Genomic DNA, 13,475 nt, shown 5'->3' with positions numbered 1-13,475 from the left:
TACATAGAGTCATATTTTGTTCTAAGTATCAATTTGTAATTCTTGAGTTGTAAGTAAATAGAAGTGTGATGATCTTCATTATTAGAGCATTGTCCCATGTGAGGAAAGGATGATGGAGATTATGATTCCCCCACAAGTCGGGATGAGACTCCGGACGAAAAAAAGAGGCCATAAAAAGGAGAAGGCACAAAAAATGAGAGAAAAAGAGAGAAGGGGCAATGTTACTATCCTTTTTCCACACGTGTGCTTCAAAGTAGTACCATGATCTTCATGATAGAGAGTCTCTTATGTTGTCACTTTCGTATACTAGTGGGAATTTTTCATTATAGAACTTGGCTTGTATATTCCAATGATGGGCTTCCTCAAATTGCCCTAGGTCTTCGTGAGCAAGCAAGTTGGATGCAAACCCACTTAGTTACTTCTGTTGAGCCTTCATACACTTATAGCTCTAGTGCATCCATTTTATGGCAATCCCTACTCACTCACATTGATATCTATTGATGGGCATCTCCATAGCCCATTGATACGCCTAGTTGATGTGAGACTATCTTCCTCTTTTTTTGTCTTCTCCACAACCACCATTAATTCCATTCCACCTATAGTGCTATGTCCATGGCTCGCGCTCATATATTGCGTGAAAGTTGAAAAGTTTGAGAATACTAAAGTATGAAACAATTGCTTGGCTTGTCATCGGGGTTGTGCATGATTGGAGCATTTTGTGTGACAAAAATGAAGCATAGCCAAACTATATGATTTTGTAGGGATGAGCTTTCTTTGGCTATGTTATTTTGAGAAGACATAATTTCTTGGTTAGTATGCTTGAAGTATTATTATTTTTATGTCAATATTAAACTTTTGTCTTGAATCTTTCGGATCTGAACATTCATGCCACAATAAATAAAATTACATTGAAAATTATGTTAGGTAGTATTCCACATCAAAAATTCTGTTTTTATCATTTACCTACTCGAGGACGAGCAGGAATTAAGCTTGGGGATGCTTGATATGTCTCCAACGTATCTATAATTTTTGATTGTTCCATGCTATTATATTATATGTTTTGGATGTTTAATGGGCTTTAATATGCTCTTTTACATTATTTTTGGGACTAACCATTAACTGAAGGCCCAGTGACAGTTTCTATTTTTTTTGCCTATTTTAGTGTTTCGCAGAAAAGGAATATCAAACGGAATCCAGATGGAACGAAACCTTCGCGAGGATCTTTCTTGGAACAAACGCAATCCAGGAGACTTGGAGTGGAAGTCTGGAAGTCCGTGAGGCAGCGACGAGGCAGGAGGGCGCGCCCAGGGGGTAGGCGCGCCCCCACCCTCGTGGGCCCCACGGAGCTCCACCGACGTACTTCTTTCGCCTATATATACTCTTATACCCTAAAAACATCAGGGGGAGCCACGAAACCACTTTTCCACTACCGCAACCTTCTGTACCCGTGAGATCCCATCTGGGGCCTTTTTCGGCGATCTGCCGGAGGGGGAATCGATCACGGAGGGCTTCTACATCAACACCATAGCCTCTTCGATGATGTGTGAGTAGTTTACCATAGACCTTCGGGTCCATAGTTATTAGCTAGATGGCTTCTTCTCTCTCCTTGGTTCTCAATACAAAGTTATCCTCGATGTTCTTGGAGATCTATTCGATGTAATACTTTTTGCGGTGTGTTTGCCGAGATTCGATGAATTGTGTATTTATGATCAAGTTTATCTATGAATAATATTTGGTTCTTCTCTGAATTCTTATATGCATGATTTGATATCTTTGCAAGTCTCTTCGAATTATCGGTTTAGTTTGGCCCACTAGATTGATCTTTCTTGCAATGGGAGAAGTGCTTAGCTTTGGGTTCAATCTTGCGGTGTCCTTTCCCAGTGACAGTAGGGGCAACAAGGCACATGTTGTATTGTTGCCATCGAGGATAAAAAGATGGGGTTTATATCATATTGCTTGAGTTTATCCCTCTACATCATGTCATCTTGCTTAATGCATTACTCTATTCTTATGAACTTAATACTCTGGAAGCATGCTGGAAAGCGGTTGATGTGTGGAGTAATAGTAGTAGATGCATAATCATTTTGGTCTACTTAACACGGATGTGATGCCTATATTCATGATCATTGTCTAGATATTCTCATAACTATGTGCTCAATTGCTCGGCAGTAATTTGTTCACCCACCGTAATACATGCTATCATGAGAGAAGCCACTAGCGAAACCTATGGCCCCCGGGTCTCTTTCTTATTATATTGCATCTCTTTTTATTTACATCGCATCTCATTTATTATTTTGCAATCTTTACTTTCCAATCTATACAACAAAAATACCAAAAATATTTATCTTACTATCTTTATTAGATCTCACTTCCGCAAGTGACTGTGAAGGGATTGACAACCCCTTTATCGCGTTGGTTGCGAGGTTCTTGATTGTTTGTGCAGGTACTAGGTGACTTCTGTGTTGTCTCCTACTGGACTGATACCTTGGTTCTCAAAAACTGAGGGAAATACTTACGCTACTTTGCTGCATCACCCTTTCCTCTTCAAGGGAAAACCAACGCATGCTCAAGAGGTAGTAGTCGTCTCAATGGATTTTTAGACGGTGCCCTATTTAACGTGAATGCATCTGTCTCTAATGCATAACCCCCAAAAAATAGTGGTAATTCAGTAAGAGATATCATAGATTGCATCATATCTAATAAAGTACGGTTATGACGTTCGGACACACCATTACATTGTGGTGTTTGCTACCTCTTGAGCACTGCATTGGTTTTCCCTTGAAGAGGAAAGGGTGGTGCAGTAAAGCAGCGTAAGTATTTCCCTTAGTTTTTGAGAACCAAGGTATCAATCCAGTAGGAGACCACGCGCAAGTCACCTCGTACCTACACACACAAATAAGAACCTCGCAACCAATGCGATAAATGGGTTGTCAATCCCTTCACAGCCACTTGCAAGAGTGAGATCTGATAGAGGTGATAATAATAAGATAAATATTTTTGGTATTTTTATGATATAGATTGAAAGTAAAATATAGCAAAATAAAGTAGATTGGAAACTTGTATGATGGAGAATAGACCCGGGGGCCATAGGTTTCACTAGTGGCTTTTCTCAAGATAGCATAAGTATTACGGTGGGTGAACAAATTACTATCGAGCAATTGATAGCAAAGCGAATAATTATGAGAATATCTAGGCATGATCATGTATATAGGCATCACGTCCGAGACAAGTAGACCGAAACGATTCTGCATCTACTACTATTACTCCACACATCGACCGCTATCCAGCATGCATCTAGAGTATTAAGTTCATAAGAACAAAGTAACGCCTTAAGCAAGATGACATGATGTAGAGGGATAAACTCATGCAATATGATATAAACCACATCTTTTTATCCTCGATGGAAACAATACAATACATGTCGTTTCCCTTTCTGTCACTGGGATCGAGCACCGCAAGATTGAACCCAAAGCTAAGCACTTCTCCCAATGCAAGAAAGATCAATCTAGTAGGCCAAACAAAAGTGATAATTTGAAGAGACTTGCAAAGATAAACCAATCATACATAAAAGAATTCAGAGAAGATTCAAATATTGTTCATAGATAAACTTGATCATAAACCCACAATTCATCGGATCTCGACAAGCACACTGCAAAAAGAAGAGTTACATCGAATAGATCTCCAAGAGAATCAAGGAGAACTTTGTATTGAGATCCAAAGAGAGAGAAGAAGACATCTAGCTACTATCTATGGACCCGAAGGTCTGAAGTAAACTACTCACACATCATCGGAGAGGCCATGGAGTTGATGTAGAGGCCCTCCGTGATCAATGCCCCCTCTGGCGGAGCTCCGAAAAAGGCCCCAAGATGGGATCTATTGGGTACAGAAGGTTGCGGCGGTGGAATTAGGTTTTCGTGGTGCTCCTGGATGTTTGCGGGGTATATGGATATATATATATAGGAGGAAGAAGTAGGTTGGTGGAGCAACGAGGGGCCCACGAGGGTGGAGGGCGCGCCCAGGGGGTGGGCGCCCCCTGCCTCGTGGCCTCCTCGATTGTTTCTTGACGTCCACTCCAAGTCTCCTGGATCACATTTGTTCCAAAAATAACGCTCCTGAAGGTTTCATTCCGTTTGGACTCCGTTTGATATTCCTTTTCGGCGAAACTCTAAAATAGGCAAAAAAACAACAATTTGGGCTGGGCCTCCGGTTAATAGGTTAGTCCCAAAAATAATATAAAAGTGTAAAAATAAGCCCATTAACATCCAAAATAGATAATATAATAGCATGGAGCAATCAAAAATTATAGATACGTTGGAGATGTATCAGTGTTCCAGGTGGCGTGAGTTGCGAAACTATTCTACTTTGTTTCAAATGAAGACCAAACTCGTAACTCAAATATTTGTTTCCATGGTCAGATCGTAGAAACTTTATTTTCTTGTTACGATGATTTTCCACTTCACTCTAAAATTCTTTGAACTTTTCAAATGTTTCAGACTTATGTTTCATCAAGTAGATATACCCATATCTGCTCAAAACATCTGTGAAGGTCAGAAAATAACGATACCCGCCACGAGCCTCAACACTCGTTGGACTGCACACATCAGTATGTATCATTTCCAACAAGTCTGTTGCTCGCTCCATTGTTCCGAAGAACAGGGTCTTAGTCATCTTGCCCATGAGGCATGGTTCACAAGCATCAAGTGATTCATCATCAAGTGATTCCAAAAGTCCATCAGCATGGAGTTTCTTCATGCGTTGTACACCAATATGACCTAAACGGCAGTGCCACATATAAGTTGCACTATCATTATTAACTTTGCATCTTTTGGCTTCAATATTATGAATATGTGTATCACTATGATCGAGATTGAATAAACCATTTATATTGAGTGTATGACCATAGAAGGTCTTATTCATGTAAATAGAACAACAATTATTATTTGACTTAAATGAATAACCGTATTGCAATAAGCATGATCCAATCATATTTATGCTCAACGCAAACACCAAATAACATTTATTTTAGGTTCAACACTAATCCCGAAGGTAAAGGGAGTGTGCGATGGTGATCTTATCAACCTTGGAATCACATCCAACTCACATCATCACCTCGCCCATAACTAGTCTCTGTTTATTTTGCAACTCTCGTTTCGAGTTACTACTCTTAGCAACTGAACCAGTATCAAATACTGAGGGGTTGCTATAGACACTAGTAAAGTACACATCAGTAACATGTATATCAAATATACCTTTGTTCACTTTGACATCCTTCTTATCCGCCAAGTATCTAGGGCAGTTCCACTTCCAGTGACCATTTCCTTTGCAGTAGAAGCACTCGGTTTCAGGCTTGGTCTAGCTTTGGGCTTCTTCATGGGAGTCACAACTTGCTTGCCATTCTTCTTGAAGTTCCCGTTCTTTCCCTTGCCCTTTTACTTGAAACTAGTGGTCTTGTCAACCATCAACACTCGATGCTTTTCTTGATTTCTACCTTCGCTAATTTCAGCATCGCGAAGAGCTCGGGAATCGTTTTCGTCATCCCTTACATATTATAGTTCATCACGAAGTTCCAGTAACTTGGCGATAGTGACTAGAGAACTCTGTCAATCACTATCTTATCTGGAAGATTAACTCCCACTTGATTCAAGGGATTGTAGTACTCAGACATTCTGAGCACATGCTCGCTGGTTGAGCTATTCTCCTCCATCTTGTAGGCAAAGTACTTTTCAGAGGTCTCATACCTCTTGACTCGGGCATGAGTCTGAAATACCAATTTCATCTCTTGGAACATCTTATATGCTATGTGGCGTTCAAAACATTTTTGAATTCCCGGTTCTAAGTTGTAAAGCATGGCGCACTAAACTATCAAGTAGTCATCATACCGAGCTTGCCAAAAGTTCATAACGTCTGCATCTGCTCCTGCAATAGGTTTGTCACCTAGCGGTGCATCAAGGACATAATTATTCTGTGCAACAATGAGGATAATCCTCATATCATGGAGCTAGTTCGCATCATTGCTAACATAGTTTACTCTAGGAACATATCATAAATAAAATGGGGAAGCTATAAGCGAGCAATTGATCTACAACATAGATATGCAAATACTATCAGGACTAAGTTCATGATAAATTTAAGTTCAATTAATCATATTACTTAAGAACTCCCACTTAGATAGACATCCCTCTAATCATCTAAGTGATCACGTGATCCATATCAATTAAACCATGACCGATCATCATGTGAGATGGAGTAGCTTTCAATGGTGAACATCACTATGTTGATCTGTGACGCCCCCGATTTGACCGTACATTAATCATGCACGCAAATGTGTACGATCAAGATCAAGGACTCACGGGAAGATATCATAACACAACTCTACAAATAAAATAAGTCATACAAGCATCATATTACAAGCCAGGGGCCTCGAAGGCTCGAATACAAGAGCTCGATCATAGACGAGTCAGCGGAAGCAACAATATCTGAGTACAGACATAAGTTAAACAAGTTTGCCTTAAGAAGGCTAGCACAAACTGGGATACAGATCGAAAGAGGCGCAGGCCTCCTGCCTGGGATCCTCCTAAACTACTCCTGGTTGCCGTCAGCGGGCTGCACGTAGTAGTAGGCACCTCCCGAGTAGTAGTAGTCGTCATCAATGGTGGCGTCTGGCTCCTGGACTCCGGCATCTGGTTGCGATAACCAGATAGAAGGGATAGGGGGAAAAGAGGGAGAAAGCAACCGTGAGTACTCATCCAAAGTACTCGCAAGCAAGGAGCTACACTACATATGCATGGGTATCAAATAGAATAAGGGTATCATATGTGGACTGAACTGCAGAATGCCAGAATAAGAGGGGGATAACTAATCATGTCGAAGACTACGCTTCTGGCCACCTCCATCTTGCAGCATGTAGGAGAGAGTAGATGATAGGTTCGCCAAGTAGCATCAAGTAGCATCGTATAACATAATCCTAACCGATGATCCTCCCCTCGTCGCCCTGTGAGAGAGCGACCACCGGTTGTATCTGGCACTTGGAAGGGTGTGTTTTATTAAGTATCCGGTTCTAGTTGTCATAAGGTCAAGGTACAACTCCAAGTCGTCCTGTTACCAAAGATCACGGCTATTCGAATAGATTAACTTCCCTGCAGGGGTGCACCACATAACCCAACACGCTCGATCCCATTTGGCCGGACACACTTTTCTGGGTCATGCCCGGCCTCGGAAGATCAACACGTCGCAGCCCTACCTAGGCACAACAGAGAGGTCAGCACGCCGGTCTAAATCCTATGGCGCAGGGGTCTGGGCCATCGCCCTTTGCACACCTGCACGTTGCGAACGCGGCCGGAAGCAGAACTAGCCCCCTTAATACAAGAGCAGGCTTACGGTCCAATCCGGCGCGCGCCACTCAGTCGCTGACGTCACGAAGGCTTCGGCTGATACCACGACGTCGAGTGCCCATAACTGTCCCCGCGTAGATGGTTAGTGCGTATAGGCCAGTAGCCAGACTCAGATCAAATACCAAGATCTCGTTAAACGTGTTAAGTATCCGCGAACACCGACCAGGGCCAGGCCCACCTCTCTCCTAGGTGGTCTCAACCTGCCCTGTCGCTCTGCCTCAAAGTAACAGTCGGGGGCCGTCGGGAACCCAGGCCCACCTCTACCGGGATGGAGCCACCTGCCCCTTCAGCCCCCATCTCCGAACAGTATCATAGGTAATGTAACAGTGTAAAGTGTATAGTATATGCCCATGATCACTTCCCGAAGTGATCACGGCCCAGTAGTATAGCATGGCAGACGGACAAGAGTGTAGGGCCACTGATGGAACACTAGCATCCTATACTAAGCATTAGGATAGCAGGTAAAGGTAACAACAGTAGTAGCAAGGACAGGCTATGCATCAGAATAGGATTAATGGAAAGCGGTAACATGCTACACTACTCTAATGCAAGCAGTATAGAGAAGAGTAGGCGATATGTGGTGATCAAAGGGGGGGGGCTTGCCTGGTTGCTCCGGCAAGAGAGAGGGGTCGTCAACTCCGTAGTCGTACTGGGTAGCAGCGGCGTCGGTCTCGGTGTCTAGCGGAAGAAGAGGGGGGAAGAAACAATGAATATAATGCAAACAGATGCATAACGATGCATGACAAGACAAGTAACGGTGCTAGAGGTGCCCTAACGCGGTATGAGGTGATACCGGTGAAGGGGGGAAACATCCGGGAAATTATCCCCGGTGTTTCGCGTTTCCGGGAAGACGAGCCGGAAGGGGAAAGTTGTGAGTTCGATAGGTTAGGGGGGTGTGGCGGACGAACGGGTTGCGTATCCGGAATCGTCTCGTCGTTCTGAGCAACTTTCATGTAAAAGTTTTTCCATCCGAGTTACCATTTATTTTATATTAATTTTAAAAGATTTAAATCATTTTAGGATTAATTTAAATATTTTAATTCAACATTATCCCGAACAGGGTTTGTTGACGTCATCATGACGTCAGCACGACGTCAGCAGTCAACAGAGGTGTTGACTGGTCAACTGACGTGTGGGCCCCGTTCGTCATTGTCTTAGACTAACTAAGTAGGTTTATTAGTTTAATTAAGCCATTATATTAATTTAACAGATTTAATTAAGTTAATTAATTATCTAATTAATTAATTAATATTTTCTAATTAATTTTCTAACTCCTTTTTTTTAAATGGGGGCGTGGGGCCCATATGTCAGAGGCAGTGGCAATATTAAAAGAGTTTATTTAAACTAATTAACTTAATTAGTCAGGGTGGGGCCTAGTGGTCAGTGGGTCAAATTGCTAACAAATTTTATTAGAGTTAAACCTAATCGTTGCAGTAGCATGGCCCGTTAGTGGCTATCAGGATTACTTTAACTAGTCTGTTAATTATGCCCATGATTAATTAGGTGTGGGTCCCGTTGGTCAGGGACACAGGGCGCCATTTGGAGTTGAGTTAATGGTGCCATGCTAGCGCATCAGCGTTTAGCTGCCGGCAGCCACAGTACACGGCGGAGGCCCACCGGAGTTGCGTTCTGGCAACCATTTGGTCACCCACAAACATCAGTAGGATGAGCGTGTTGGCGCGCATCGAGTAGGGCTAGTGGTTGGTGTTGGAGGTGCCGGGATGGACGCCGGCGACGAGGTCTAGCGGCAGCTGAACAAGAGCTCGACGGATCCGGTGAAACAAGAGGAGAATGAGGTAGGAAAAGGGCCAGGCGACATCTGTACAGCTCCTAGAGCTCGCGCACACCAACGGAACGCAGCGGGGAGCACGGCAGCGATGCATTCATCGGCCATGGCGGACGACAGCTTTGGGGCTCGCAGGGGACGATGCCTCTGTGGTTGATTCACGCGGGAGAGAGGGGAAGCAGGTGGGAGCTCACATTGAAGCTCGTGGGGGACTCGGTGGAGCCGGAACGGTTCAGGGCGATCCAGATCGCCGGTCAGCCATGGCGGATCCAGTCGGGGGAGAAACGAAGAAGGCGACGACGGTGCGGCATCTCGGCTAGGTCCGGTGGTTGCGGTCGATGAAGATGATCCCTGGAGAGCTCTTGGACGTGGAGAGGCGGCGATGGGCGGTTGCCAGCGAGCCGGTGCGGCCAACGCGGGCGGGGAGCGCGGCCATAGGGGAGGGAGGGCGTCGGGCGCCGACGACGTGGCCCGAGGCAAGAGCGCGTGCGGGGGACTGCGAGGGTTCTCGCTCCTCTCTGTGTCTCCTCCTGGCGGCGCGAGGAGGGAGGATGGGATCGAACGGGAGGAGTGGGGGTAGTGCGGTCCATGCTAGGGTTTCGGGGGTTATGGGGGCGCCGGCTGGGCCGGCCTGGCTTGCCCAGTGGCCAGCTGGGCCGAGGCCCAGCGGGGGGGGGGGGGTTCTTTTCCCTTTTTTTGTTTGTTCTGTTTTCTATTTACTTCTTTTTTTTATTTTTATTTTATTCTGGTATTCTTTTTTTATAAATCACAAAACAAATTCCTAAATTAGTGTTTCAACACAATCCAATGTCACAAAAAAAACTTTTACCCTGAAATAAAATAGTTTAGCATTTTACAAAATACCAAAGGCATTCAAATAATTGTTTTAGCTACTGTTTTGTTCATGTTTAAGTATTCAAACATTTTATAAAAGTTTGATTTCTACACCATAATTACCTGTGCATTATTTGACTCACACTAAACATTTTAGTTTTAATATTTGAAAACTTTTATTGTTTGTTAGATTTTGAAATTGAATTCGAATCGGTTTCGAACTAAATCGAGATTAGCAACAGTAACCATGGTGACGTGGCACCATTAGCGTGGGATCACTGTAGCTTAATTATCCGGGCGTCACGATTCTCCTCCACTACAAGAAATCTCGTCCCGAGATTTAGGAGGGGAGTAAGGGGGAAAGTTCTGGTTACGGTATTCTAACGGACCTTCTCGGTCTTGGTTGCTCTTCTCGAAGTAGTTGATCCCTTTTGGTGATGTCTTCATTTCTCTGCATCAATGCATCATGATGAAGTTGCCGTCCTTCCTTCAGGATCTTCACCGGACTTATGAAAAGATAAGAGGGGAAAAAATCTATAAGGACGGATTCTAACATAATTGATCATCGGACGATTAACTCAAGGGGAGAAGCATAAGTATCTCTCGTATTGAAACTTAAGAAGTTATCGAGAGCAAAGTAAGAAGGTACCATGAGAAGTTTCAATCAGATAGGCAATCTTTCGATGTCTGAAACCACATGCGAAATGGGTCCAGAACAACGAAATTGAGTATTACGTTTGATACCAGAATAGATCACTTGGGACGGTGGCCCGTGAATTACATACGAGGCTACGCACAAGGAATAACCATGGGAACACGTGGTGTACAGGAGAGTCAGGTTTCGATCCTGTGGAACTGTGGGTTATGGGCCCACCAGGTGTGTTTTTTTTAAACAGGAGCAGTGAAATCTTGCACGGTCATGATAACAAGACATGTCAGAGGGTAGCCTATCAGTTATGTTGGCAACAATGTCGATACCAAGGTCGAGGGACGAAGAGAACCATTTTCCTGCTCGTTGAACGAGGCGGACCATTAGGCAAAATTATCGTCCATCGGTGGCTACCGGAATGCTATCAACAAAAGCAACAGAGTCTTACTGACACGGTTGTACACCAAGGTGTTTTACATAAGCAGAAGAATACTACTGCTTATATAATATAGATTACAAGAAGGGTTAAGCAAACCAATGGAAAGGAAAGGTGATTACCAGGTTAAACAGAACAATGGAAAGGAAAACGTGTTTAAACACATATTTCAGGGGTATTTCCTTCCCAAGGACAAACAGAGTATGATATCCGTGACAGGATATAACGTAGAATACCATTTAGGTAATGGGAGAGAGATTTCATGACATTACCCAGGCAACGGTGTTTGGATAATTGAGCAGGATACATTTAGCATTGGGCTTCAAATGTTCTTGTTGAAAATCGGAGTACCACAGACATGCTTCAGATAGCATTGACATGGTCTTCAAGCAAAGGTCAGACTTTGGATACAAAGGATCCATCGAAAACAACTAATAGAATAATTATTACAATTTCCTCATGGAAGAATGGATAACCTTGCTGAAAAGGAATCTATAACAATAGGGCCTCCGGCCAGGTGTGCTAGGCACAACATCACCTTACCGGGTCACATAAAGACCATTGTTATAACTCTTGGAAATATGTTCCAACCATCATATCTGACCAAGATTCAGATCTGGTTGGTGTTTGTATACCTCAGGCTCAGGATGCCCGAGAAGAAAAGGTGCGACACAAAGTAACGAGGTGACATCGTAAGATTCTCGGGGAACGAACTATGGAAGAGAGTTCCAAAACAAGAGTTCATCATTAAATCAAGGAGAGGGTGAGGAGGTGGCCGATGGACTCAGCGACATTCCATTGGGATTTAAAAAAAATGGATTTCCACGATTATCTGAACAAGGAGATAACCTTTGTCAGATCAAATGATATAGTGAGGTATGCTCGAGGAAAACATACATAATTAAACATTGGTTGAAAGGTGCACCCGAAATATGGGCTGGGTTGCATGACCAATGTTAGAATGGTGATTCAATTATCGGAAGACTTAGAATGAAACTATCGCCCATTCACTCCAAAGCAATAGGGTTGCTAGAAGTTTTGAATTCACACGTCATAGCTCAATTGTCGGTATTCCGATTAAAAAAAACAATACGGGGTCCAAGGAATGAGCGGAGATGGCGAGAAGTATTATTAAATCAAGAATCCATAAGAGGTGGTGAAATTCTCACCACATTCTTGACAAAAGAGATGGTAATACTCCAAGGTAATTAAGAACAAAGGTTGGATAGCAAGGAACTCAAGGTACAACACAGAACACGAACAAGTTTGTGTTGGAGGGGAGGCATTAAAGTGGTCGATGACAACACAAATCATCGAGGGCAAGGATGGTATTTCTCATCATGAATTCAATTGATATCCAGGAAGGAGTCAAGATGTTGATGATGATCACGACAAATTTTGTCAAGAGGCTCCACGAAGATGTAATAGATCGGCGATGTCCTCAAGTCAAAGGAATGATCAAGCGAAAGGTTAATGGAACCGAGGGTATGACACAAACTCCAAAGCAAGCTTGCTGTCCAAAGCGAAATGATATGATGAGGAAAGATCGACGTAAGCTTAGCTCATTGTCAAAAATTGTGCTTCGAGGAGAAGGACCAGGTAGCACAGTTAAAATGAACACGAATAGGTACAGCAAAGCAGGCTAGGAATGACATGATCGGGTACAAACTCGTACTTAAAGAAGATTACTGAAGAGGTGTTGAACCGTAGTGCGGACTCGGTTCAGTTATCGGTGTCTTCGAGTGTTTAATAACTCGGAGCCCGTGAAAAATTGGAATCGGTGAGGATGTAGTACTTGATAAAGAACTCATAAGAGGTTATGCAGTTCTGTGATAATCTTGAGATACCAGGGGGTAATACTCGACGACAGAACAAAATAGAGGTTGGATTGGGTATTGCTCTGCAGAGGACAAGTGGTTTTAACTTGTCTGAGAAATTGAATCAAAGGGGAACAATATGGTTAGAATCACATTTGTACATGATCAAACCATAGATACAAGCACTTATAACAAGGGGGTAACTATTCTGCGAGAAGCTTCCATGATAAGATTTGCATCGTGTCCATGGGCATGAACGCAAAGTTCAAGGTCGACTCCCACTTCCTCAATGCATAACCTTTCATTCACTTCTCGCGTTTGATGAAGTTGCAGTGTTGAAATTTTATCTGGCAAAATACCAAAAGAGTATGACTCATGAAAACTTTCGAGTTCACACATATTATGGAAGGCATAGGTTCAACCCATCGGGGGATCATGGAAACATATCCCACAAGCTTCAATAGTAAATATCACCAGCTCGAAAGCAGAGCAAGGTTGGCCAAATCAAGGAATATGATTTACCAAAGGCATTATGTATCAAGGAAAGAACTTCCAAAGTGAT

Source organism: Triticum urartu, chromosome 3A (genome assembly GCF_056163025.1).
Source record: "Triticum urartu cultivar PI428250 chromosome 3A, HENAU_Tu73, whole genome shotgun sequence".
NCBI classification, from domain to species: domain Eukaryota; kingdom Viridiplantae; phylum Streptophyta; class Magnoliopsida; order Poales; family Poaceae; genus Triticum; species Triticum urartu.
This window is presented reverse-complemented; position numbering follows the sequence as displayed.